The sequence below is a fragment of the Chrysemys picta genome, chromosome 25 (genome assembly GCF_011386835.1).
Source record: "Chrysemys picta bellii isolate R12L10 chromosome 25, ASM1138683v2, whole genome shotgun sequence".
Classification (NCBI taxonomy): Eukaryota; Metazoa; Chordata; order Testudines; family Emydidae; genus Chrysemys; species Chrysemys picta.
In genome coordinates this window covers 14,780,436-14,807,437 of record NC_088815.1, presented here as the reverse complement: position 1 = coordinate 14,807,437, position 27,002 = coordinate 14,780,436, and the positions used below count along the sequence as shown (strand labels likewise).

Here is a 27,002-nt window from a genome sequence, read left to right as displayed (position 1 = left end):
TCTGTGAATTCGGATGGAGAGCACTGGCAGCCTGTGTGGTAGTAAAGGATCAGGAGCTAAATGCCTCAAGGAAGAAATGTTCCTTTATACATATATATTTAGGGCTTTGTTTGTTTCTTAGGCAGCCAGGATCAATGGAAAGTGACTTCACAGCAGAGAAATGAGGACACTGTGAGCAAGGGGAAATGGACTCATTAGGGCAGGGGGAGTTTAAGAGTTCACCTCCTCCGGAAACTTCCTCTGTGGACTGAGTTGTTTACATGGGGTTGAATTTTTCACAGGGCCAGATTTGCCAAGGCTCCGCACCCACAACTGGGGCTGGACCTTCCCAAGAGCTCAGCTGCAAAAAGCGCTCGGAGACATTTGCAGCTAGATTTTCGGAAGAGTTCAGGAGCAGTGGTTGGTAACGTCCCACTAAGAAGTTTTTCCCTGGGAAAGGGGCATTAAGACTCAATGGAAATGTCTGTTTTGATTGAAAATTTCTGTTTTCTCATTAAAAAACAAAAATTTCCCAGTCACCAAAAACTGCCTTGTAGAGTTGGTTTGTTTTGCTATGGCATGCTCTGATCTCTAAACAGAGGCTGAATGCATCTGAAAATTTTGGCCTTCATTTGTGCCCAATGGGAGGGCTAGGGGGTGCAGCAGGCATCCCTTAAGCCCAGGAGGATGGAAAAGGACCACCCCCTCGTTATTATTTCAGGCTGGGGTTTCTGAAGGATACTAAGCAATAGAGGGACCCAACTTCCTTTGAAATTCAACAGGATCAGACACCTAATTCCCCTGGACTCCTTGGAAAGTATTACCAGAGCTGGTCAGGAGTTTTTTGACACATTTATTTTTTCATCAGAAAATGCCAATTTGTCAAAACCAAAACTTTTTGCAGAAACATATCGGTTTTGATGCAAATTTTGTTGGGTTCAGGATGGAATTTCTCTCTCTCTGGCCCAAAGAATATTGAACTATTTGTATAAAATGAAAACAGGAGAGACCGAGTCTGTAGCCTGGGATGCTCACCTGGGATGTGGGAGTCGGGACTTGAACCTGAGTCTCCCACGTCCCCGATGAGACGACTGCTCTGACCATCAAGCTATTGGCTGGCGTGGGGTAGGAGATTCTCTGGCTCTGAAAGGGCTAATTTTTGTTCCAATCACAACAACAAGAACTCTCAAAATCTTGACATTTTTCACAAATTGGAATTCTTGTTTCCAGCCAGCCCTACTCATCCTCCTCCTTCAGGACTCTCCTTTGTCATGATGCCGAAAAAAACTTGGCAATGGTCAGGCCGCAGACAAAGACGTCTGCCTGTCACCCTGACCAACACTGTCTCATTGTTTCCTTGTACTCCCCCGTCAGTCTGTCTCCGTCTGTTGTTGCTCGGTTTGTATTTAGATTGAGCGTTTTTGGGGGCAGGGACGGTCTTTTTGTTCAGGTATTCGTATAGCGCCTGGCACCATGGGATCCTGGTCCAGGACTAGGGCTTGTAGGCACCATGATAACACAAATAAATAAATAATAATAATAATAATGAGTTCTCCCAGGTGACATTCACCCCTAGACATTAGGCCGGCACAAGGCCTAGATCCCTTAATTCCCATTGACATTCATGGCTGGGACTCCCAGAATCCCGCTCCCCCATCCAGGTCCAACTCCAGTCTCCATAGGCTAAACTCCTGCTCCTTCTGCTGGTTTGCTGTCATTCTGTGGCAGAGAGGGGCCTGAAATGAGCTCCCAGAGCCAAATGCCCCCCCGCGCAAGAGAAGTTGAGCCACTGGACAGAGTCCCCAGAGAGTCGCAGGTGTTTGACAGGAATTCCTCACTTCCATTAACCATCCAAGAGTTTCCTCTGATTATCATCCATTGCTTTGCACTCCCATCCCCCTCCCAGGTCTTCTCCTGCTCTCCTCAGCCCTTCACCCCAGGAGACTGCTGATGCTCAGGGCTCTGTCTTGTCTGCCCTTTTCCCCGCTTCAGAAACCCACCTTCCTTAAGATCACCAGGAACCACGAGGTGTTTGGGCTGCAGCCACTGGCTCTATGTGTCTGGGCAATTCCTGGGGGTTTAGGGATCAGTGGAAGGGACTCTTCTAGAGGCAGGTGTGAGCATGTGCGTGGGGTAGGTCAGTAACAATGCAAGAAAAGCTGAGGCTTACCTTCTGCAAGACAGCCAGGGGCCTCTAGCGTCCATGTGGGCAGTAAGGTAGCTCCTTCCCTCCCTGGATCCCCCAGACTTTCATCCTTGCCTTGGAGTTATACAGCCAAGCCAGCCAGTCATCGAGAGCCACTCAAAGCATTGCAGGTAGAAGACAATGACATTAATCTCTTCCTGACCAGGCAATTCCTCGTAGGCAGGAAAAGTCCAGCCCACCCTAGGCCTGGGGAGGTGTAACCTGTCTCTGTCGAGTCCTCGCTGTCTCTATGCAGATCCTGGGCCAGATTGAGTTTGTTTTCTCCTGTCCCCATCGATGCCTGTGGAAAGTTTGCATCTTGACCGTGCGTTGCAGGCACACACGCATCTAGGCCGTTCTTACGTGCCGTGTTGTAGGTCGCATTCCAGCTGAGAGAACAGAACCCTCTCGGCTATGCTAAGTTCAAAGCCTGCGTGTTCCAATGTTCTTTATTTCTCCCCTGAACTAGGCATGCTTCTTTCCATCCCTCTTCCCTGGCTGGGACTGGTGCAGAACTGCAGCCATCGGAGGTGGCCGTGGTTTGGTTTTCTTCCTCTTCTGCAAAAGGCTAAAGAAAAACAAACCAACAAACAAAGAGATGGTTAAACAATGTCCTGGTAGAAAGTGAGAAGTAAGCTAGGTCTCCGGACATTATCCAGATTACAGCCCCATTGTGCTGGGCTCTGTACAAACAAAGTCCCTGCCCTGAAGTGCAAAGAGACGGGACAGACAATGAGTCCTGATTTCCTGAGGCACAGACCCAGTAAATGACTCACCCCCGTCACACAGGGAGTCTGCGGCACAGCTGAACACTGAAGTCCAGTATCTTACCCACAAGCCCATCTCCAAACACCACAATAAATCTGACCCGAAGACGAGCTCTGCGTAGCTCCGAGGCTTGTACCTTCCCCCAACAGACGCTGGTCCAATAAAAGATATTAACTGGCCCCCCTTGTCTGTCACAATGAATATATGGCATTTACCTAGCACCTCATCTCCAAAAAGATCCCAAAGGGCTTTTCAGTCCTAGCAAAAGGTATCTGCGCCTCAATTCGCCCACCCCTGAAAAGCAGTCACCTTCCAGAAGAGACGTGTTTAACATCATGGGGCAATCCTAGATATTACCTTAGGTCAGGAAGTAAAGAATACTGTATCCAGTTGAAACTACATGCAAATCTTAGAAGCAGAATTTGGCCAGGACAATGGGATTGATATACGCTCCTGGTCTTGTGGGGAGAAGTGAAGTGACTTGCCTCAGGTTGCAAAGCAGGCCAGTGGCAGAGTCAAGAAGAGAACCCAGGTGTCCTGACTCCTAGCCCAGTGTCGGATCCATTAGATAACAGCTCTGCCTCTCACCTAGTCCTGTATTCCTACTACCAAACTGATATCACACTTTACAGCATCAGGATGCTTCCGTGCAAGGTCTCCTACCCCCCACGGGAGGCAGCTAAGCTACAGAAGTGCCATCTTGATACTGCAAACTCTGATTTTGCCCATCAGAACAAGATGTTTTGCAGATTTTCCCCTGCTCCCACAAGCCTCGGGCAGCCAAACTCCAACCCTGGTCTCTAGTTTCGGAAAAATTAAAAGAGTCACCCAAGCTTTGCAATGAACCCCATCCGGTTCTCTGGGTTAGGCCTTGGCAGAATCAACAAAAATGCCTGCAGGGTACATTGCCACCTAAAAGTTATACAACGAGCAGCCAGGTGAGTGGAACGTGGGGAAATCGTGGCAATAGGGGAATTATTGGACAAGCATAGACCCTTTCTTGAAAAGCAAAATGGATGAAGAGTCAGATATCTGATGTTCCTTTTCTCAGATCAACGGATCATACTTTGGTTACCCACCCTATTAAATATGTGGCTTTAATTGTTTTGCTAAATCCCAAACTGCTTGTAGGGTGATATCTGACCATGAGCATAGATCATCTCCTCTAAGGTACAATGCCGCTGGTCTTTATATAGATAGTGTGGGGGGTTGTGTGTTACATGATAACACTCCCTGCCTGGAAACAAGACCTGAGATGAGAGAGTTCCACCTTAGGGCTTCCGTTATGGATGGGGGCTTTTTCCACGTCTGCTGTACTTATTGACAGAGACAGACTTTGGAACAGGGCTTCCGTTTGGCCTGTTCATTTCAAGAGGCAGGCGGAGGCTGGATTTTGAGAAGAGTTCTCTGGGGAATTCTCCACGAGTGTCGCTCTGTGGCAGTGATGTCAGAGACCAGGGAAGCTCAAATGGCAGTTTCTCATGCTGAGACTCCTTCCCAGAAATCGTGCAGTTTAGGGCTTCCAGTTAAATGAGCCCCTGTTTTATTTACCTGAAGACAATTTCACATGCCCAGATTGTCCTTCCAGAGGCCGGAATTGAGGTTAGCCTCCTCCCCATGGCATTCACAGGAAGGTGAAGAGGGGAACTGTGCATTTAACCCTTGGAGGGCTAACATTTTCTAGCCTACCAGCAAGATGCAGGCTTAAGAGGGCTAAATGGAGAACATGCTCCAGGCGCTGTCTGTCCAGAGCCGTAACATTTCACCAGGATGCATAGTTTTGGAAGAGATCCAAGACAAATTCAGATCTGGATGCAGCGACACTGACTTCAAGGGAGTTACACCTGCTTGCAGCAGGCCTGAATTTGGCCCACAGTAAGAGATCTGGACACACCCAGCCTGGTACCATCTATCAGCTGTTGGACTCAACTCCGCTCCCAACGGAGAGACCCACAGCACAACTCCTGCATTGTCCAACCCAGCTGGAAACCTCTGCAAACAAGTCATTGATAGTACTGTACATGGAGGCCATGAGTTCAAATCTCCACCCCAGAGCCACTGGGATTTGAAATCCTAGCAGAAGCCAACCAAGCTGTATCCAGGGGGCAGAGGCCATCGCCAGGAAGGGGGTTGGGAGAAGAGGTCAGACTGAGGGAGAAAGCAGTTCCAAATGTGGCCTTTAAGGTATCAAAGATTAGAGGACGTGTTCTGTCTGCGCTGCAGCTGCAGAAGGGAAGTGCAGATCCCCCACAGCTCGATTATTCCCTAAGAGAAGGGAGAGTTCAGGTAGGTATCTCTTTCTGTGTCCTCATAAAGGCGACCATCACCCTAGCATCCACGCATCTACAGACGTTAACTAAGTAATCTTCACAACCCAGCTCAAATGGGTAAATAAACATCCCCACTCCCATTTTACAGATAGGAAAACTGAGGCACGCAGAGGGGAAGTGACTCTTGCCCAAGGTCAGAGCCCAGATTTGCAGCTCAGAATTTCTTGGTTCCCAGCCCTGAGTTTGCGTCTCTCCGAGTGACTCAGGGCGCCAGGTGCTTCGCAGGAACCCTGATTTCGCAAGCTTCAGCCACAGAGATCAGCAGGTAAAAGCAAAGCAAATAAAAAATGGATTGGGCAGACTTCAAGGGCTTGTTTTGTCAAAGAGACGAGATTCTAGCCAGGCTCCAGCAGTGGGGGGGCCTCTGGGCTTGAGGTTACACTTCCAGATTGCAAACGGATTCCTCTTTCTAACTGCTGCAACTTACAGGTTTCCCCCACTTCTACCCCAACAAAATCAGAGGCTGCTGTCCTTGGGACTCAGTCGGCATTTGCTTCCGAGGAGGTCTCTGGAATCCCCCTATTTACTCTGCAGCACAATCAGCCAGTGAACGGGGGGATGCACCCCAAAGTTCTGGGTCTACCGGCCTGAGGTGGACTCCCCCCTCCTCCCCCATTCACTCCTTTTATGTAAATGGGAGTGGGGGAAGACGAGAGAGAATAAAACATGAGCTCCCCAGAGATCAAAGAGCCCAAGCAGACACTCCCTGCTCCTTAACCCACAGCAAAAGTAGGGGCTGGAATGGAGCAGAAAGGAGCTGGTGGGCCTGATTCGGATCTCATTTACATTGGGTCAAACCAAGGGTGTAACTCCAATGACATCAAGGGAGTTCCCCCGGCGTAAGAACTGAACGTGGGAACTGCGCAGAGCAATGCCCAAGGACTGTTAAAATGCTGGGACGAGGCACTTTTTAAGATCTCGGCCAAATGATTTGCTTTTCTCTAGCTCAGGGGTTCTCAAACTGGGGGTCGGGACCCCTGGGGGGGGGGGTTGCATGGTTCTTACATGGGGGGTCGCGAGCTGTCAGCCTCTACCCTGAACCCCGCTTTGCTTCCAGCATTTATCATGGTGTTAAATATATTAAAAAGTGTTTTTCATTTATAAGGGGGGGGGCGCCCTCAGAGGCTCTCTGTGTGAAAGGGGTCACCAGTGCAAAAGTTTGAGAACCGTGGCTCTAGCTCCTTTCCCCTGAGGATCTCAATGCACTTTACAAAGCCAGTCTCTAAGCCTGACGCCCTCCCCAGGTCAGTATAACCGTCCTCATTTGACAGAGGGAGAAGCTGAGAGGCACAGAGGGGAAGTGATTGCTCCCGTTCGGTGCGGGGCCTAGAACCCATAAATCAGAGGGGCCCAATCCCCCTGCTTAGCTCCTAGAGTATATCACAGACTCATAGGATGGGAAGGGACCTCAAGAGGTCTTCTAGTCAGTCACCTGCACTCAAGGCAGGACTAAGTATTATCTAGACCATCCCTGACAGGTGTTTGTCCAACCTGCTCTTAAAAATCTCCAGTGAGGGAGATTCCACAACCTCCCTGGGCCATTTATTCCAGTGCCCAACCACTCTGACAGAACTATTTTCCTAATGTCCAACCTAAACCGCCGTTGCTGCAATTTAAGCCCATTGCGTCTTGTCCTATCCTCAGAGGCTAAAGAGAACAATTTTTCTCCCTCCTCCATGTAACAACCTTTTATCTGTTTGAAAACTGTTACCATGTCCCCCCTCAATCTTCTCTTTTTCGGACTAAACAAACCCAGTTTTTTCAATCTGCCCTCACAGCTCATGTTTTCTAGGCCTTTAATCATTTTTGTTGCTCTTCTCTGGACTTTCTCCAATTTGTCCACATCCTTCCCGAAGTGTGGCGCCCAGAACTGGACACAATACTCCAGTTGAGGCCTAATCAGCGTGGAGTACAGCGGAAGAATTACTGCTTGTGTCTTGCTTACAACCCTCCTGCTAATATCATCCCTCTTGATTTAACCGATATCCTAACCCATCCCCTCCTGCTTCCCCTGGCCAATAGCATCTGCCACAGGTACCAAGAAGGCCAGCCTGCCTGACAGTGCTGAGTTTAGAACAATACATGTTGGAACTGCCATGACCCTTCACTATGTTCCCTCTAACAGGAAAGGTTTTGCTCCTTCCTCTTGCTAGAAGGCTGGAAAAAACCAGGCTGCAATGGACTCCTATGGGCCTAAAGAAGGCAATTTTGGTTGCCATGTGTTGGTACCGTCCTGGACAGGCTGCCGAGGGTGGCCAGCGCAGGCTGGAGCAGAGGGGGAGGAGGGAAGGTGGGTGCTGAGAAGATGGAGGACTCAGACACAATGGTCCCATTCACTGGGGCCTAGACATGGGCTTCAGCCCTTCCTGGTCAGACACAATAAGGGCTTCTCCGCTCGCCACTTGTGTGCATTGTCAGCGGGCAGCCGGCCCACCCCCCTCCTTTCCGTCCCCCATTGGATAATGGCACAGCATCGTGTGCTTGGCTGGACAAGGACTTTGTTTAGGAGAAAAACGGTGTTTGTCTGTCAGGAGAGATCAGGCAAGAAAGAGAGAGGGAGGGGCCGGGTCCCCACACTACCCCCCTCAGCTCTGGCCTTCTAAGGCCCCAAACCCAGCTATAAATATTCAAAGCGCTGCAGAGGGAAACTCCGCTTTGGGAACGCTCCCCCTCCCCTTTGTAAATGACAAGGCGCCATACGGACAGACGCATCTGAACTCCCGTTCCCCTCCGTCCACATCCCCCAGCAGCCATTCCCAGCCCCCCTGCCAACCCGGGGCAAATGTTCAGGCCAGAGGAGACCATCCTGCATAGCCAAGAGACATGCTGAGGGCAGGAGAGCGCATTGCCCTGCTCCTGGCCTAGTCGGCTGCGCCAGCGCAAAGGGGGTGGTGGGGAGGGCAGCGCTCGCGTCCCGTGCGCTCTGCACTGGCGTGAACGGTGCAGGGCCTGGACACGGCTACCGGCAGCGTGTCTGTCCTGGAGGCGAACGGCCCTCGGTGTGTATTCACCTCCGTGTTTCCAGGAAACGCCGGAACAAGCTCCAATGAACTGCCCGCGGCACCAAAGCGTGCCCAGAGCCGCGGCCCACCTCAGCGGTGATGAGCTGAGAGGATGGGTCGTTAGCGCTTCTGCTCCGGCCTGCTTTCTTCTCTTCCCGGGTCTGCTGCTGCCTTCCTTTGAGAACCTCATCTGAGCTGAGAGACTGACAGGGGATTAAGTCTCCCTGCAACATTGCTCTGATTGTAACACCGTCCAGCCTGTGGGGAAAGGCGGGTAAAAAACCCCTCCCTGACAGTCCTAGCGAGAGCCACAAACAGCAGGATTGATGGGAAACAGGCATTAATTTAGACATCCGTAGCTGGGCTCCTTTTATTCCCCCTTCCCCAGCACTTCTCTGAAAGCATCAACCCGTTAAACGAAGCAGGAGCCTGGCTTGCTGCCTCGATCCTCCCTTCGCCAGGGCCTGGGGCTTGCCAGCGAGACGCTGTTCCCAGGGCCTGCTGCGGCGTCGCTTCTCTTTTTAAAAGTTAGCCAGGGAAATTCCAGAGCTGGGTGTCTCAGCAGTGGCTGTCCTGCTCCTGAAGCGGACATGGGGGGGTTGCCTCGGTCTACTCACCTCCCAGGCCCCCAGACTTCTCTCGCAGGACCGACGCTCACGGTGAGAACTACTGTACGCCCTTTGATGGGCTTGTTCCAGGCCTGGCACACCAGGGACGCGAGTTGGCCAGGGCTCCCAGCACGGCCGCCTCTGCAATTCCACATGCAGAATTGCCAACCTCTTGCCAGGAAGCTCTCGGCCCCGATTTCCCATGGCCCCCCATTGCCTCTCCCCGGTGGAGTCACTTACATCAGTGCAACGCGGGTGTGAAATGTTCCTGTTGTGATTTGGGCCGTGTGTTCTACCCACCTTGCACTAGCCTGAATGACACCATGAGGTGCGGGGCAGAGGGGAGCTGGGCCACTTACCCCCCGTGTGAAGTGCACATAAAATGCTACCAAAATTCTCCACTCCCTGGTAGCTTTCTGTGCCCACTCGGCACAGCCGCCCCAGCTTAGCACAGCAACAAGGCAGGGAAGAATCAGGCCCCAAAGGATCCAGACAAGCTTTCGGATGCCTTGCCGAGCTGGACTTTGAGGTGGCTTTGTCCTGAAGGGGTGTGTCGGCTTTGCAGCCGAGGTTTCCCAGCTGGAGCAGGAGACGGGCCCGACCCGAACATTGGAGAAGAAAGGCCTGCCTCGGGCTCAGGGGGCAGCCAACGGTGCTGCGAATCTGCAGGGCCCATGTTGTGGGCTTAAAAACCGGCTGATGACCCAGGTGACCCTGTTCTTAAGTTAGGGCGAAGACTCTCTAATCATTAGGATGGTCGTTGGCTGCTAAGGATGTGGTGGGTTCTCCGTCACTGGGCGCTTTAAATCTAGCCTGGCTGCTGCCTTCTAACCGACGTGCTGGACTCAGCTCCTGGTTAGCGGCTTCCGCACAGGGATCTCGGGACCCGTGTCTGCAGGGGCTTAAACTAGATGGGCTTGTGGTCTGTCCTGGCCCCCCAGTCTAGGAACCAGTGTGCCAGTCAGGAGACTCCTGCCAGCATCTGAGAGCAGGTTCCCCCGGCTTCTTGGGGCATGGCAGGATCAGGGCTTCGCTAACATTGTACGTTTTCCCAGCTGAGCGCACAACCCGTTGGATCCAGTTTTCCAGTTTGGGCAGTGGGGGGTGGTGTGGGGGGGTGTCTCCTTAGCTTCTATCCTTCGGCTCGTAGCGCGTCAGGTGTGGCTGGAGATGAGCCCTGAGCTCCTGGCAAGTAGGAAGTGATTAACTCATCGATCAGAAGGTGGGGGGTGGAGATACTTCCGCTGGGCCCAGGGTTCTTGGCCGAGCAGCCCCATCTCACTCACTGCCCACACAGCAGCCTGGGAATCTGGGTCTCTCTCTGATTTAAGGGGACAAGATAAGGGCCCGATCTGGCGCCACATCCACTCCTGCCTGATTCAGCTTCTCACGGCGTCAGGCCCCACAGAAGGACAAGCCAAACCAGCCTCCCGCGTCCCCATTTGCTCCTGCTCAGGGCATGGACTGATGACAACAGCTCCCCTGACTCTTGCTCAGAGAACATCTGGAGCATCAGGATACCCAGAATCCTTCACTCTGGGCCCAACTGGCACTTGTGCAAAGTTAGTGAGAGGGGGAATCCAGTTCACGCTCCCTTTGCAGGAGGTGCCCAGCAGTGAGCAATGGGTCTCCCAGCAGTGCTTGGCTGGCTGCTGGGGGGAGGAGCAGGGCTGTCTCATGATCAGAAACTGGTAGAGCCAATGCTGATGGGGGGGTGGGGGTGTTACTGCCCTGTGCCAACTGGCTCTCACATGTGACACACACGGATCCTGCCAGTGCACAGCTAAACTCCAGCTCCTCCAAATCAACCGTTGGCAGCTGAGCCCAGCCGGGCACGTCACGTGCCTCTCAGTAGCCGAGGGGTGTTTTTCCGCCGAGCTGCACACAGGCGCAGGGCCTGCCCTTTCCTCCCAGGATTTGATGACGGTGCATTGCCCTCCACTGGGAGCAGCGGCCGCCGCTCCGCCAGGGCTGCGTGTAGCTATTCCAGGAGGTGGATATCACACAGACAGACAGGCAAAACTTCTTCAAAGGTCTACTAGGCCCTGCCTCTTTCTGGATGGATAGCTACGTTCCCACACCACACACCTCTTACTAAAATATCCGCTCTCCCTACGGAACCAAGCAGCGCGTCCTAGAGCCGGTTCCCAGCAGGATTTCAGATGCTGATTGATCAGAGGGGGTCAGAGCTGGCCAAAAGAATGTGGTTTCCCTTCGGTGAAAAATTTCAGCGGAAAATGAAAACTACCAAACATTGCCGTCGGCAGTGTTTGGTTGGCGGATTAGGTACAAACGGAACATTGGTTATTTTTTGTAATCTCAGTTGTCAAAACAAACCAAGCCAACCTCCCAATAAAGCTCCGAAAGATGTTCAGTTTTTATGAAAACCTGTTCGTTTGTTTTTATGAAAAAAAAATGGAAATTTTCTCCCCAGAGTTTCAGTGTAGCCTAAAAGCCATTTTCAGCCAACCACCAGAAGGTGACAACCTTTTTCTGACCAGGAGTAAACAAGGTGCCAGGCCCTGGGAACTGGGCTAGCGGCGAGGGGCTGCAGGTCAGGACTGAAAGGCATCAGCGGAGCTGGGGATGTGCACCCAGAGCGGGAAGAGCTGGAGACTGTGGGTAGGGACTGAGGGCTGACCGCAGAACCGTGTGCGGAGAGACCACCACTGGAACTGCCGAGGGCTACAGGTCAGGACCGAGGTGCAGAACCGCACAAGGAGAAAGGGGCTTTTTTGCCTTGTCCAATGCTGCCTACTTGGCCTGGCTCAGGACTTCAGTCTCAACCCTTCCGACAATTCCCCTTCGCGTCCCAGCTCACATCCCTTCCCCCCATGTGCATAGCAACTGACAGTCCACAGGCCCAGTTACCGAAGGAGATCCTCTTCCCAGCTCAGCGAGTCGGGGTCTCTACCCGGCCACGTCTCTCTATGGCTTTGATTAGTCCAGAGTTCCCGGGGCAAGGCCAGTCCCAAGGAATCGGAGCATTACCGGGGCAGCTTGGGTTGAAGCGGCTCCGGGAAAGACCCAGATCCACGTTTTGTTTTTTCAGCGAAATCCCAACCAAATGATGCCGGGAAGCTCCGCACTCAGCACGCTGTGAAGGGAAACCTCCCCCCAGAGTCCTTTCCCAGGGGGTTCTGGTGCTTCCACTTGCCAATCATCGAACACGAGAGCCCAGGCCAGAGCGGGTGTGTAAAGCACTATGGTCCTGCATTTGCACTAGTGTAACTCCGTGGCGTTCCACCCGGGGTAACCCTGGTGGATCAACCCCTACGCTCGAGATCTGGCTGTGCTTCACGCCCCCTCCACCTAGTGTCACGGGGGGGATCCGACCTCTTGTAGGCGCCCAAGGAAAAAGGGAGCGAGAGGCAGTAGGGATGGCGCTGAGCAGTTGCAGGGTCTGAACTGTCCCTGGCGTCGGTGCGGAGCAGCGGGGCGGGCTGGGCTCCGAGACGAGCGGCAGAAAGTGGATCCACACACGGGACTGGAAGGTGATTAGGGCGGCCGGCAGAGTCATGATCTCATTGGGCGGCTAATGCCCTTTCACTGGGAGCGGGGTGGGGAAGTATTGTTCAGGCTCGGAGATTACATCAACCGGGCTGGAGCAGACAATGTGCTCCCTGGGGGAAGCGCCAGGGGGAGATGAGGGAGGCAGGGGCTGCGTTTGTCTCAATTAGAGCAAGTCCAAGGCAAGGCAGAGGGTGGGAGAGGGGAGGATGGGGGGGGGGGGCAGATGGCTTCCATTTGGCTCCAGGAGGAATGTGAGGTTTGGGGGAAGAAATAGATCATTACTCTTTGGGGCCTTTCACTTGAAAACTCATCGTCCTTTGCATGTTAATTAAGCCAGGCAGGTGAAACACCAGGGAGGCAAAATGCAACCTTGCCTGCAGGCTCCCTCCCGCTCCCCCAGAGCAACCCCCACTTGAAAGCTGGGGAAACTGAGGCACGGAAGGGACAGGCTACATTCTCAGCAGCCAGGCATGTTGGAAGCCTTTTTTTTTTTTTTTTTTTTTTGTGTGGATCTCCAACTTTCAGCGGTGCTGAGGGCCCCCAACTCAAGAGTCGCTTGGGAATAAGCAAGGGCTCGTTTGCTCTTGAATCTGAGGCTCAGGGATCTTGGGGTCTGGCCGCCAGAAGTCGGGGTGCCCACAGTCAGTGGCCCCTTTGGAAAGTTTAAGCCTAAATGATTTGCCCCCACGTTTCTGGCGGAGGCTCTGGGTATTTGTCTGTAGCCCAGTCTGATCCTACATGTTACACAACTGCCTTTCTCAGGTCCACCCCCACACAGCTGACCATGGGGGTGGGATCCTGGCCCCCAGAACTCTTTCCAGGGGACACGAATGCCTAGGGCTTGCGCAGATCTAAGTGCATGTTACAAAGGAGAGTGAACGTCACCGCCCTCCTTTCACAGATAGGGAAACTGAGGCACAGAACAGCGTTGTACAGATGGAGGGAAAGGCCAAGGGATAAAACAGACAACGAAGGCTGTTTTTTTAGTTTAAAACATATCCACTTTCTCCCTTGTCACTATCTGTATTTATTTTTGTGCTGTGATGGCACCTAGAGACCCCACCCAAGAGCGGCTGGTTGTGCTAGGAGCTGCACGTACAGACAAAGGAAGCATTTAACAGATGGGGAAGGGAGGCCCGGAGAGATTAAATACCTCGCACGAGGTCACCCGGGGGGGTCTGTGGCAGAGCTGGAACCTGAGCCCAGGTGTCCCTCCTACCTGAACCACCGGTCGCTCCTTCCCTTGCCACTTGGTCACCGTTAGCTGGCGAATGTCTAGTAGCCATCGCGGTAGAAGTGAGCAGGGATGTGAAGGAAGAGGGGTTAGTGAACCCAGGAGTCCTAGCCAGAGGCAATATTCATTTAGAGACCAAGAGACTTGCCCAAGGTCACGCAGCGCATGGGCTTGAACCCCCAAGTCTGAGTCTAGTGCCCTGAGCACCCCCCCCCTCCTTCCTCCGTAACATCAGCCTGAGACAGGCTCCCCGGGGGCCCGCCCTGCGGCCAGACCCGGGGCCAACCCCACTCTTCCAGCCACTCACTCCACTTCCGGGGCTTCAGGGGGCTTCAGGGGCTGACAGCGGGGGTGGGGTGGGGCTATTTGTTTATTTATTTATTTATGCGCGTTCATGCAAAATCTCCAGCACGCGCCAGGCCCCCGGCGGCACATCATGGTGCCAGGTTATCAGCGGACTAAGCCACCGTCTCTGGTCCCTGTCTCCCCAGACTGGTGATTAAACAGCGGGCGCGCAGCTGCCATCCATTTTTAAATAAATGAATAATACATAATGGGATGATAAATAAATAACGTTCAGACATTTGAACTCAAGCCTCTGAGAAAATCCTTTTAGTTCAAACGGGCTGGGCGCTTGGAAGGGGGCTGCCGTGCATTTTCAATGGGCCGCCATCCAGGGTCTGGATTTGGGGGGAGACAAGAGCGGGAGGGTTAAAGACAAAGGGGAGGGGGGCAAGTTAGATAGCCCCACATGATGGAGAGGCTGCCGCACATTCGGAGCAGAGATGGGGCTACTGTAATGGAAGCGCCAGAGAGCGTCTCTCCCCTAAGGATCCCAAAGCACTTTACAGAATGTCCACACGTGACAGTCAATCCGGAATAAGGCAGGGTTTGATTGTGAGGTGCATTAACGATCCCTGATTAACGACATGTAGGGGTACTGTTGTGACAATGGGGCCTATACACTTCTTGCCTGCTTGGGAATCCACCGGGAACAGCAGGTCACGTTATTGTTAGCGAAGAACGTTATAAACAGGTGCGAGCAAACCAGGCTGAAGAACTGAACGAGTCCAGACCAAACAGCTGCGGATAGATCCCCAGGACTGTGTTGAGATCCTGCTTAGTAAAGAAGAACACGTGGGTCTGGAAATTAATGAACCAAAATTGGTCTCTCGGAAACGAGGCCTTATCGGTGGACAAAATAATGCGGGGAGGGGCTATTCCACTCCTCACTCCCTCTTTGGGTCCTTAAAGAAAGAGGCTTTGGAGGGGAAATAAGAACTGATGGAAGCTACCATCCTGGGTGCCACCCCCCCTGTCTTTGGAGACCCTTGGCCTTCATCATCCTAATCCCGAGAGATGTCCTGACCAGACCAGGCCAGAGAGAGGGACCCAGATGGCATTGACACCTCCACCAGTTCCAGCCGAATCCCAACCACCACCTAGGAGGAAATAGGATCCGACTTCAACAGGAACAAGAACCATCACAGCTCCAACCCACTTCAACGACCTTCTTCGCTTTTGTCACCACCTGCGCGACCATCCAGCAAGGGGGTTTGCCTCGGAAAGCAAACGGGACGGGCGCACGGCATGGGGTTCAAGTGAAAGCCGGATTGACGCCTTTACATTTCAAAGGTTGAACTGTTTCTCCTTCTTTGCTTGAATGAAAGGTGAAAAGGATATTTAACGACGCGTTTGCCAGGCAACCAAGCAAACCAGGGTTCTGCAGAAACCCCCAATCTCGGTAATATTGTTTCAATGTTAGACAGTGAAAGAGTTTAAAACCTTTAACCTTTTTTTTTTGGCCCTTGACATCCATACACCACCACTCTTATTCCAGAATAAGTTCTATTCCGAATTAGTTACGTGCACTGAGGGCTCGTCTTCACGTACAGTGCTGCAACAGTAGAGCTTTAGTGTAGACGCTACTACGCGGACAGGAGAGCTTCTCCCTTGGCGTACCTTATCCATCTCCCTGAGCGACGGGAGCTATGTCAGCGTGAGAAGCCCTGGTGCTGTCTACACGGGGGGCTAGGTCGGGAGACCTGCGTCGCTCAGGGAAGTGGATTTACTGTAGTGTAGGCTTGGCCTCCGGACATGATCTCTTATCGGGGTGATGAGTTATAACTGCAGGAGAAGTGAGTCCAGGGCAGCACCACCCTAGTGAGGACACCTCCGTAGGCAGCCAGGGGCTGGTCCCGTTAAGGCTGAACCCTGCCTAAGGAGGAATCCCTGTTTAGCAAGGCTGAGGAAGTGTTTGCCAACAGTTAGCCTGGACGGCGTTGGGTAGCCCCGAAAGGAGGCCCAGTCGACATGGATCAGTCATTAGCTAAGGCCAGGTCTACACGACACACTTCGGTATTGCTCCTCGCTCAGCAGGGTGAAATAGCCACACCCCTGAGCGATGCAGTTATTCCAGCCGTAGCCGCCTGTGTAGACGGGGGAGCTTCTCCTGCCGACCTCGCTTCCGCCTCTCGCCGAGGTGGGTTGTATGCTCTCCTGTCGGCTTAGAGTGCCTCCCCCAGACGCGCTGCAGCTGCACCAATGCAAGTCTGCAGTGCAGACCTGTCCTCGGAGTAAGTGCCCGATGAAGCCACCACAGCTGGGAGTGGAAAGGCAGCGGCTGGCGGACGACAGAAAGCCTCCAGGTGGCTGGAGCAGGCATGTGGTGCTGGGGAGGAGAGATTTGTTGAGAGGCTAGCCCTGGCCGTCTTCCTTCGGGGCGGGGGATCTAGTGGGAAACAATGCAAACGAGGAGCCTGCCGAGCCAGGGTTCTTTGCCCCTTGCCCAGGGCCACCCCTGCCTGTGCACTGCCCTACTCCAGTGTGGGGTGGGAGGGGAAGACGGAGGCTGCTGGCAGGTTGTGCGCCGTGGAGATTGAGAGCCACTGAGCCAACTTGAATTCTTTGAGCCAACGGTTCCCCTTTGCCTGCATCCCTAAGTGGATGGTGATTTATTAGGCTGCAATTCAAGGCCGAACGCTTTTCAATGAACTCACAACAAGCCCAGCACCAGAATAAACAAAGCCTGATTTATTTGTTGCCTGTTCCTGAGCCGCCCTACGGTCCGGCTGCTGTGGGGGCGCCCAGACAGCGCGGGTTTCCCCACCGGGGTGCAAGTCCAGGCCCCGAATCATTGCACGGGGTGGAGGGGGCGGGAGATTACTCATGGCAATTTGGCAGCCTGATCCTCCCTGGCCTTGCACCTCCTGTCCCTGCGAAGGGCGAGCTGGTCGGAATGGCAGTGTCCCGCACTCGCTTGTCACCGTGGGAGATCCGCACGTGGTGGAGGACGGGAGAATCAGGCCCGGTATCTATGGAGTGAGATTGGACCAGCTCCTTGCACATCTTTTTACACCCAGACTCCAGTGTTAGAACATAAGAGCGGCTGTACCAGGTCAGACCAAAGGTCCATCTAGCCCAGTATCCTGTCTACCGACAGTGGCCAATGCCAGGTGCCCCAGAGGGAGTGGACCGAACAGGCAATGATCAAGTGATCTCTCTCCTGCCATCCATCTCCATCCTCTGACAAACAGAGGCTAGGACACCATTCCTTACCCATCCTGGCTAATAGCCATTAATGGACTTAACCACCATGAATTTATCCAGTTCTCTTTTAAACCCTGTTATAGTCCTAGCCTTCACAACCTCCTCAGGCAAGGAGTTCCACAAGTTGACTGTGCGCTGTGTGAAGAACTTCCTTGTATTTGTTTTAAACCTGCTGCCTATTAATTTCATTGGGTGACCCCTAGTTCTTGTATTATGGGAATAAGTAAATAACTTTTCCTTATCCACTTTCTCCACACACTCATGATTTTATAGACCTCTATCATATCCCCCTTAGTCTCCTCTTTTCCAGGCTGAAAAGTCCTAGCCTCTTTAATCTCTCCTCATACGGGACCCGTTCCAGCCCCCTAATCATTTTAGTTGCCCTTTTCTGAACCATTTCTAGTGCCAGTATATCTTTTTCTAGATGAGGAGACCACATCTGTACGTAGTATTGGAGATGAGGGCGAACCATCGATTTATATAAGGGCAATAATATATTCTCAGTCTTATTCTCTATCCCCTTTTTAATGATCCCTAACATCCGGTTTGCTTTTTTGACCGCCTCTGCACACTGCGCGGACACCTCTGTGTTACCTCTGCACAGATGCTTTCCCATGGAGGTGGGTCAGGGAGAGAGACAGCCAGTGGGGATTGGTTTCAGGAAGAGCTTTGGTAGGCTAAGTACCTGACTTCAGTTCAGGTGCGGCCACGAGCACAGTCCCCTTGGGCGAACCTGCGAGTTTCAAGCCAGCTCGGAGCCCAGCTCACCTGATCAGGAACTTGGAGTTCCCCACGCCCGGCCTGACTCCTCCCAACGGGAGCGAGCGGCCTACAGCGGAGCGGGCGAGTTTAGCAACTGCTCTTCTATCGCTCTCACACCTGAGGATCTCAAAGCGCTTCACAAACGTAAGTTAGCTCCCTCCCCAGTCCGCCAGGAGGTAGGGGGGTGATCAGAGGGGCGCTTGGCAGAATGCCATTTTTATTTGTGATCATCCCAATGTTTCTTTTAAAGCATTTTAAAATGTTGATTGATTTACATTTCCACGCTTGCGGGGTGTGAGCAGACCGTAATTACCCAACGACAGGGACAGTTAAAGCTTGGTAAGTGTTAAAACACAAACTCTCAACATGGCATGCCGAGAGATACAACGTGTGTAGCCTTCAATCAGAGCCTAAGGCATTCTCAAGCAGCACTTCTCCTGCTTTTTCTGTCTGTAAACTTCGATTATTACCCATGGAAATATTTTCTGTCAGTCTGTGGGGTGTACAGTGACATCGACTTTACTGACATTTACCGATAAAAATCGGCTTCTTCCAGCCTGTTTGTAGGCATCTAGAGCAGGTTGGCTGATCTGGGCTCTGAAAGGACTTGTGGGGACCCCTCCCTCTCTCTGCACACCCTCCTCCTCCATCACAGGGGCTCTTCCTCTAGGCAGCCCCTCATCCCATGCCCCCTGTGACCCCAAAACCCACAGGAGCCTGTGGAATACGTCCCATTGATTTCAGCGGGCTGCGGATCACACCCCAAAACAGCAACGTGGGAGCCCCTGGTTTGAATTTTAATGCACTTAGTTGTGGTTTCCCAGGGTGTAATCAAAGGAGTCCAAGTCCAGGAGGAACATCCCGGCGCAGAGGGAAGGGGATGTACAGAAAGTCGGGAATCTGCTTCCTAGGGAACAAGTCCCTGGAGGAGGAAAGCATGGCACACAGGCCCCATTGCTGTCAGACTGAGCCTCCATCAGACTTTGTTCTCATCTACCCTGGCACTGCCTGACCTGTCCGAGTTTGCCCAGGACGGGTGGGCAGCTGTGGGAACGGGTATTGCCCCAGATAGGGCTCATTGGCATGGGGCAGCCACCCGCGGAGATAGGAGAGGAACAAGCCTGTTGAATAGAAAGGATCGGCGGGGCGGGGCGAAGAATCCCCCTTAATTAACAACCAATCAAAAAAGACCTTTTAATTAAAGGGCTAATGACCTTGAGCAGGGGAGGGGAGATGAAAGTGCCAGAAATTCCGCTGTTCTGGGAAGCGCTGGGAGAACTGCACGGCCCGGGCCCAGCGTGGCCCAGGGACTAACCTTGCTAGCAGCTGTAAGATGGAAAATAAAGGCCTGATCCTGGGAGGTTCTGAGTGCCCTGGAAGGGGTTAAGACGAGTGGCGAGGGCCTTTAACAGACCTGGGGGCGGTACAGACAAAGTATGGCAGCCCCTCACCACCCAACAGGATTGTCCTCTCTCTCCTGGGTGTGCCCGGGAGAATTGGGCAGGCTGCTCCCCCGGGTACCATGCTGGGGCTCAGGAAAGCAGAGTTCTAGTCCTGCCTGTGCTGCTCGTGACCACGAGTAAATCACTTCCCTGTTCTGTGCCTCGGTTTCCCCAGGCATAAAATTTGGGGTCATGTTTTTTCTTCTCTTTTATAAATCAGTTTGAGATCTACATTACTGCTCAGTAAGACAAATACTGCGATGGAGCACAGGCTGGGCCCCGGTTCCACACTTGCCATGAAATCAGAAGGACTTAGGACATTTTCACAATAGTTTTATTTATTTGTTTTAATTTAAAACCCTTGTGGTGGGACACTGAGACAGCCTAACCCAGGTCCCATTTCTCCACTGGCTGCTTGTCTGATTGTCTCCTTTACTGCTAATCTCTGAGCAATGGTACGTGCTTGAATTCGTCATTTTCTCCCATGTGTAATTGTTGGCTGGAGCCCAGCAAATGATGCAAAAGGGCCAAGGTTAACATTGTTAACTCAACACACATGCATAGAAAACCGCCAGCCAAACTGCATTATTTTGCAACCACACTCCAGGGACAAAATGACAGCCATACGAGAGCAGGGATTTTAAGCTGTGGAGGGTTGAGTGTAAATATTCATACCCCCTTAGAATGACCCCAAGATCCACCATAAAACTCAGGGCGACTGAGCTACGCCTGGTTTAAAACACCAGAGCGAAGCAAACCGGCAATCTCCTCCTGGCTTCGACTCCGGAGTCAGCCCCAAATGGGCTTGAATTGTTGGTATTTTGGTAGCACTCAGCCACGGACCAGAACTCCCTTGTGCCAGGCGCCGTACAAACCAGAACAAAGAGACGGTGCTTGCTCCAAAGGATGTGAATCTAAGCTCAGGTTCCGTGAGGGGTTAAAGAACCTTCCAAGAAATCCCGAGCCAAGTTTGTAGGGACACTGGGTGGGTCTCAGGAGACTGGAGGGGCTGTTGCAAATGCTCCACCCAGCTCCAGTGATATCTGCAGTTCATGGAAATCCCAGACTTAGAATCGTAGGACTGGAAGGGACCTCAAGAGGCCATCTAGCCCGGCCCCCTGCACTCAAGGCAGGTTTGTCCAACCTGCTCTGCAAAACCTCCAGTGAGGGAGATCCCACGACCTCCTCAGGCGGGAGGCAGGGAGTGGGGCTGAGGGGTCCTGGAGCAGGTTTCAGGAGGAGTCAGGATGAATGGCTTCCACCTAGCACACAGGCAGTGTCCAGCCCTCCTGCAGCAAAGCCTCTTCGCGCTCCCCTTCATGCATGTGCCGTGCCACGTGGGCAGCAAAGTACCTGCCAGGGGATAGCAGAGAGGGGAGGTCCAGGGCAGTGGGCAGCCTTTGTGCCAGAGCCATGCCACGGCCTCCGGGCCCCTGAGCCAAGCAGTGACAGACGGATCTGTTGTTTGGGGCGGGAGGTGGCTACTGAAAAGGAACATTTGGACCTGAATCAGCCTCACCAGGGCAAGAGTCCGTCTGTGTTGTCGAACTCTCTTCAGAGCGGGTCTACAGGGCACAGCCGTGAAAGCACCAGCATCTTCTCTACACTAGGGCTCCGGCTGGTGGAGTTCAACTGGAGGCAGCAGGGACACGGGGCAAACCTGGGCCCGGCTTCTCTAGCTAAGGGGCCAACCCTACTGAAGTCAAGGAGAGCCCGTGGGGGCCTCACAAATACCCTTCACCTCCCCACCTTGTCTCTCCAGGTCCTTAACATCACTCGATTACGAGCCATCCTCGAGGGCAGCCCCAGGGATGTGCACCCTGCCCCCCAAAGCTTTACAGCTGAGACAAGCCAGACCCCGGGCAGGAGGGGAGGCAGGCACAGGGAGGAAGGGATTTGCCGAAAGCTGCCCAGCGGGGTTAGTGCCAGAGCTGGGAACAGAACCCAGGTCGCTCTCCGGGAGTCATCGGGGCCAGGTCCTGAGCCGGTGTAAATCGGTGTCACTCCATTCGAGTCAACGGTGCTCCTTTGATGTACACCAGCTGAGGATCTGGTCCATGTTCCAAACATCTCCTCGCTCCTGCCTGCAGAACCAAAATAAACCTCACCCATTAACCCGCCCGGCCCCTGCCAGCCACGCAACGGACGACGCACCAGCCCCGGGATGGGGCGGGCGGGCCAGCCGCAGGGGGCACCTGGGACAGCCGCAGAGCGGCACTCAGCTTCTAGGGGGGGGGGGAGGGAAGGTTCCCTGTGGGACTTGTTGCCGCCTTGTCCCAGGGGCCTTCACACGGTTTCATGCAGCATGGAGCAGGAGAGGGGAGGGCCCGAATGGAAGGAGAAAGGAGGGTCTGTGTCTGTGCATTAAGCAGCCCTGCGCCAGGCGGCGTGAATGAAGCCAGAGGCTGTGTATATATTAGTGACGGGGGCTGACCCCGCTGGGAGGGCTCCTCCACTCGCTCCGCTCTCCGGGCGTGGGAAAAAGGCCTGGGCTCTTTTCACAGCTGTTCTAGCTGTTGCACTGAACTAATGGAGGGGCTGCCCAGGCTCCCTCGCCCCCCCTTCCTTCTTTTCAGTTATTCAGCAACTCCCCTTTCACAGTCCCTTCCAAACACACCTCATTGTTCCCGGCTGGTTCGCATTGAAATGCCACTAGCCCCGTCTCCTAGGCGGCTCACACTCTGCCTGGGACGTTGCCCCAATCAATCTAGAGACAGAGAAGACGGTGCAGGGGTCTGCTCCAGCCTGTTGCAAGGAACAGGGCGGTGGGGTGGAGGGAGGCGGGGGATTACAGCGAGGGCAGTTACCCTGGTGTGAATTCTGAGTGGCTGCTCGGATGGCGTTACTCTGGGTTTACACTGGTGTAACTGAGATCAGAATCTGACCAGAAGGATTTAGTCTACTAGCAACTTTGCCGCTTGCTGCTGGGTCCTACCCGAAAGGTGGTCACATCACTGTGGGGGGTGTTGAGAACTCTCCCCACAAAGCCAGGTCCCCCGCTGGAGTAATTGGCCTAGCTCCATAGAAGTCAAGGGAACACCACCAGACTGGGCCACCTCCCCACCTGGAGGGTTAACTATCCAGCATGGAGAGTGCTACCGAAATAGGACGGGCTGGTATGAGATACTAAGAAAGGATGCTGGTGCAGCCATCTTTGCACCATTGAAACAGACCCTACTTATTGCAAAGTATTTTTAATCAGTTATTTGCCCCTGGGAGTGCCCTGGCCCCGCAGAGCTGACCAGCTAACAGGCGAAGGCAGCGAGGGGAAGGGACGTGCCCACGGCTACACAGCAGGTCAGTGACGGGGCTGGAACCATGTTTCCCCCTTCTCAGGCTGGTGTCCTACTCAGCTGTCTCGGAGTTAAAGCACCCACATCAAATATTCGTCGTCTCCCCATCAGCGATCCCTCGCAGGAGATCACTGGGTAGCCATGGTCCAGCCAACACAGCTCCAGGGGGGTAGAGATGCAGATTTTGTTTTAAGTTGCCTCTTTTTATAAATTACAATGCTGGTGACGTGGGCCCCAAAAGTTTGGGGTTTTTGACCAAACTTTTAACTGTTCATCACTCTGGACTGTGACAGCCCTAAAACTGAACTTGTGTATTCACATTCAGTGCATCTGATGAAGTGGGTTCTAGCCCACGAAAGCTTATGCTCAAATAAATTTGTTAGTCTCCGAGGTGCCACAAGTACTCCTGTTCTTTTTACCAATACTTGACACTCCTAGTTGTGGAATTGACCAAGAGAAAATCTGTATTGGAGAAGAGCTGGTGCTAGTCCCTTCTCCAATGATCTCTCTTTCTAACCTAGGTACCTCATGGTAGGAGCCTGCACAACCCACTTGTTGGGGGCTTCCACAGAAACTCTCCAGCTGTTGTGGGTCTCACCTCATTTGTTTTTCCCTAACTTTGAACCAATGGCTTTAAAGGGAAATTGTGCTTCTACTTGTATGGATAGCTAAGATTCCTGGAAAACAGACAGCCTTGTTAAAGGGTAATTTTTGCCCTGTTCCCAGGAGACCCAATATAACCAACACGTAGCAGATCTGTGCTTGGATTCTTACCAGCACCAAACAGACCCTGCAGCTCGACAGTTCCAAGTTCTGCTCTAAGCTAGAACCTTTGACTTCTGAGTGGGCTTTAAATTTGGCGGGAGGAAGGTGGTTTCCAGTGTGAATTACACCGACCCACTGACACACAGTGCGGCTCACAATTGTATCACGAGCCTTCTGAGATTTGATGCTTTTCTTAAAGACCCAGCTCGGAGACTGGCAGGATTCCATGAGGATCTCCACTTTCACTGAACACAAAGTACATTTCTAGCTCTCGCGGCTGTGAAGAAAAGCTTGAAAACGTGACCCCTAAAGGGTCAAGAGACAGAAGGCAAATGAACAGAAACAGCACAGTTTTTAAGCCAATTTCATGACTTTTGAGGGTCTGACTCATGGGGTTGGAGTGCTTGGATTAGCAATACTGAAAATCTCCTGCCTCCCCATTCCCTGCTGTCAGTAGTGGGTACAGGGGAAGTAGGTTCAAAACAAGTCCTGGCTCGAACCTTAGAACCAACCTTCAAAATCAAACATTGGGGGCAGGGGCATCACTTAAAGAAAATGGTTATTTTCTTTGTCAAGCACCTCGGTGCTGTCTGGGACTGGAGGGGACGTAGCAAATCCCCACAAGAGGGGAGAGAGTCTCATGGGGCCCACGTCACCAGCATTGTCATTTACCCCAGTGCCGTTTCACGCCCACTTTGCACTAATGCGAATGACATCACTAGTGCAGGGCCCTGAACAGGCCCATGGGATTTTAGACCTGGCCAATGCTTTGGAAGGGTTTCACTCACGGCAGGAATACCTAGCAGCTCTCCCCTGCAGATCGACCCCTGCTAAGAGTCGCTCTGTCTGCGGTACTCTTCTCCTCTCACTCAGCCAGGTCACCCGTTAGTCCACCCCTTCCAGCGTAACAAAGCCCAACCTCAACCAGTCCCATAGCCCCACAAGGGTGCCTATGGCTCCGGCTCCAGACCCCTGCTCCTCAGGGTGTTCCAAAGTCTTTGTCCCCTTCGGCCAGGGGAGCCCAGGTCCACCCACTGCCCCAAGTTTCAGCCCAGGGACTAGCAGAGTCCCCTCCTTACTGCTATTTCCCCAAGCTTCTTCCTACAGCGGCTCTCTGGCTTGCCCTGTGCAGGCCTCTTGAACTCCCCTTGCTCGGTCTCCTCACAGAACACCCCCTGGCAGCCCAAATCCTGCCCTTCATTCAGGGTGCACCTCTAGGCCCTGCTTGCCAGCATCCTTTAGTCAGGGGAGTGTCCCAGACCCGCTTCCCCCCGCAGCACCAGCACCCTCCCCCCTTTCCCAGAGAGGGACTCCAGACTCCCCACGCTGCCGCAAACCTCCTCTCTTTATACTAACCAGCCCAGGTGCTCCTCAGGATCAGTTACACCTGGTTCCCCCTCCAGGTGCAGCCTGGTTCGTGTATTGGCCATTCAGGGCCTGGGTGGGGCTCGCTCCGAGGCATTTCCAACCCTGGGCTCTAAGCCTGGCAGGAACCACGTGTCAGAGGGTGACACGCAGGGCTAGTCTGAGAGCTCGTTATCCCTTCAGTCCCCCCGGAGCCTTGTTTAAGAGCAGAAGAGGGGCCAAGCCCTGGGGCTGGTCTCTGCAAGGGGGGAGTCCAGCCGGAACGGGCACAGTTTTAACCTGGGCTTAGGTTTTGTCCCCCCGCCAGTGCAAATAGAGCTTCTGCACCAGCTCCCGCTGGCAAAGGGAGGCTTCGGCCTGCTCTCTGTGTCCATCTCTACAGCGGTTCAGTGACTAAACGGGGAGGAGGCGGTGAGATGTGCAGCGAGGCGGAGAGGCCAATGCAGCTGGCAGGAGCTGCAGAGGAGAAGGCTCTCCGCCCATTGCTCCGTGGGGAGGGGCCGAGACAGGGCTGGGGGCAGGTGAGCAGAGGATGGTCATTTGGCCATAACCAAATGAAGTCCGCTCCCCCTGACAGAGAGGAGATTCAAGCGCCAGGAGGGATCCCCAGCTGCCCAACCAGGAACACCCCCCCCCAGGTGCTGGAACTAGGGGTGCTGGGGGGCTGCTACACCCCCTGGCTGGAGGTAATAACAACCCAAATACATGGTTTCCTCCCTCAGCACCCCCACGATAACAGTGTTCCAGTCCCACTGCACCCGCTTCACCCCCGCTCTGCCCGGATCCTTCCCGTCTGGGGCTCCACAAAGCCAGGGTCTCTGCAGAGGCTGAGCTGGGGGGAGGACGCACTCCTGGCTAGGATCTTGTTCTGTCTGACAAAAGAGGGATGTTGCACCCCTTTAATGCCCCGGTCTGTGCCTCATGCAGGGCCGTACCCGCTAGCAAGAGGCTGTCGCTGGCTATTAGGGGGAGAAGGCCTTTGCCACCGGGAGGCTCTTTCTGCATGAACACGTTCAGCCAGAGAACACGCATGTTCCCCGATCCACCCACAGCCATCAGGGCCTCCTACGGGGATCCAGGCGTGACACACAACGCCCTCCGGCTCCCGCTCCCCCACCTCCAGTCCTAGCACAGTCGATCAACAAACCGTCCCCTCGCTCACACACGCAACACAGAGCTCTTTGCAGCCCCCCCGCCCCGGACACATTACCTCCTCCCTACCCCACATGGCCCGGCCTTTCCCCGCTACCCCTCATGCTTTCTAGCGAGGGATGGATTCCAAACCCCACGCCCTGACTGCAAGCGGAGGCCGGGGGGAGCTATTCCGTATTTCCTGGAGGAAAAATCAATAGATAAACCAAAAAGGGAGAACAAATTCGGGAGGGGGAGAAATTGGGTTCTTCATTTCCTCTATCGCTTTAATAAATGCCCACGGATTTGTCCTTTATACATGTACAGATATTAACACACACGCATCCCGCTGGCCTCTCTGGGGCTGATCCAAGATGAACGGAAGTCAACGGAAGTCGTGTACACGCCCTCTAGTTACACCTCTCTTTTAAAGGGTGTAGACAGGTACGCGTGTACATTCACCCACACAGACAACTCTCAGCACAGCTGGTAGCACAGTTTAACCGTTAAAGTGGCCCAACACTTTCCATTATAAGACCCTCTTTTCATTTCCTTATAACTTTGCCAAACTTTAACTATTTGGAATGAAATTTTCCATGCTGGGCATCTGAATTTGCGGAGGGGGGGGGGGGGGGGAAGTTTCAGGAAAAAATGGTTCCGTTGTTTCCAAGGATGAGATTAGGAAAAAATACATGGTTTTGCCATTTGCCCACGTTAAAGAAATTCTTACAGTTGATTCACTGAGACGCTCGAGCACTTCCATGTTTTGGAGCAGGGGTTGAAATTTGGCAGGAGGCTTGTCCTGGTGTCAGGATGTGGGTTTTGCCATCTCCATGAAAACCTGTCTTCCTTTAGCCAAGATTAAATTAAATTAAATTAATGGAGATATCCCATCTCCTAGAACTGGAAGGGACCTTGAAAAGTCATCAAGTCTAGCCCCCTGCCTTCACTAGCAGGACCAAGTACTGATTTTTGCCCCAGTGGCCCCCTCAAGGATTGAACTCACAACCCTGGGTTTAGCAGGCCAATGCTCAAACCACTGAGCTATCCCTCCCCCCAGAAGATATAAAGCCTCT

The 27,002-nt window shown here is 53.3% G+C and overlaps 1 long non-coding RNA gene across 10 annotated transcripts in view; it reads right to left on the bottom strand.

The window, feature by feature from the left end:
- The window catches only part of LOC101933729 (uncharacterized), a 127,977-nt gene that overhangs the window by 47,240 nt on the left and 53,735 nt on the right, over window positions 1–27,002 (bottom strand). For all 10 annotated transcript variants that reach the window (XR_010594868.1, XR_509205.4, XR_509202.4 and 7 more), the window contains one exon: window positions 2,150–2,732. This is a non-coding gene — a long non-coding RNA (uncharacterized LOC101933729). The remainder of the gene's footprint in view (window positions 1–2,149; window positions 2,733–27,002) is intronic.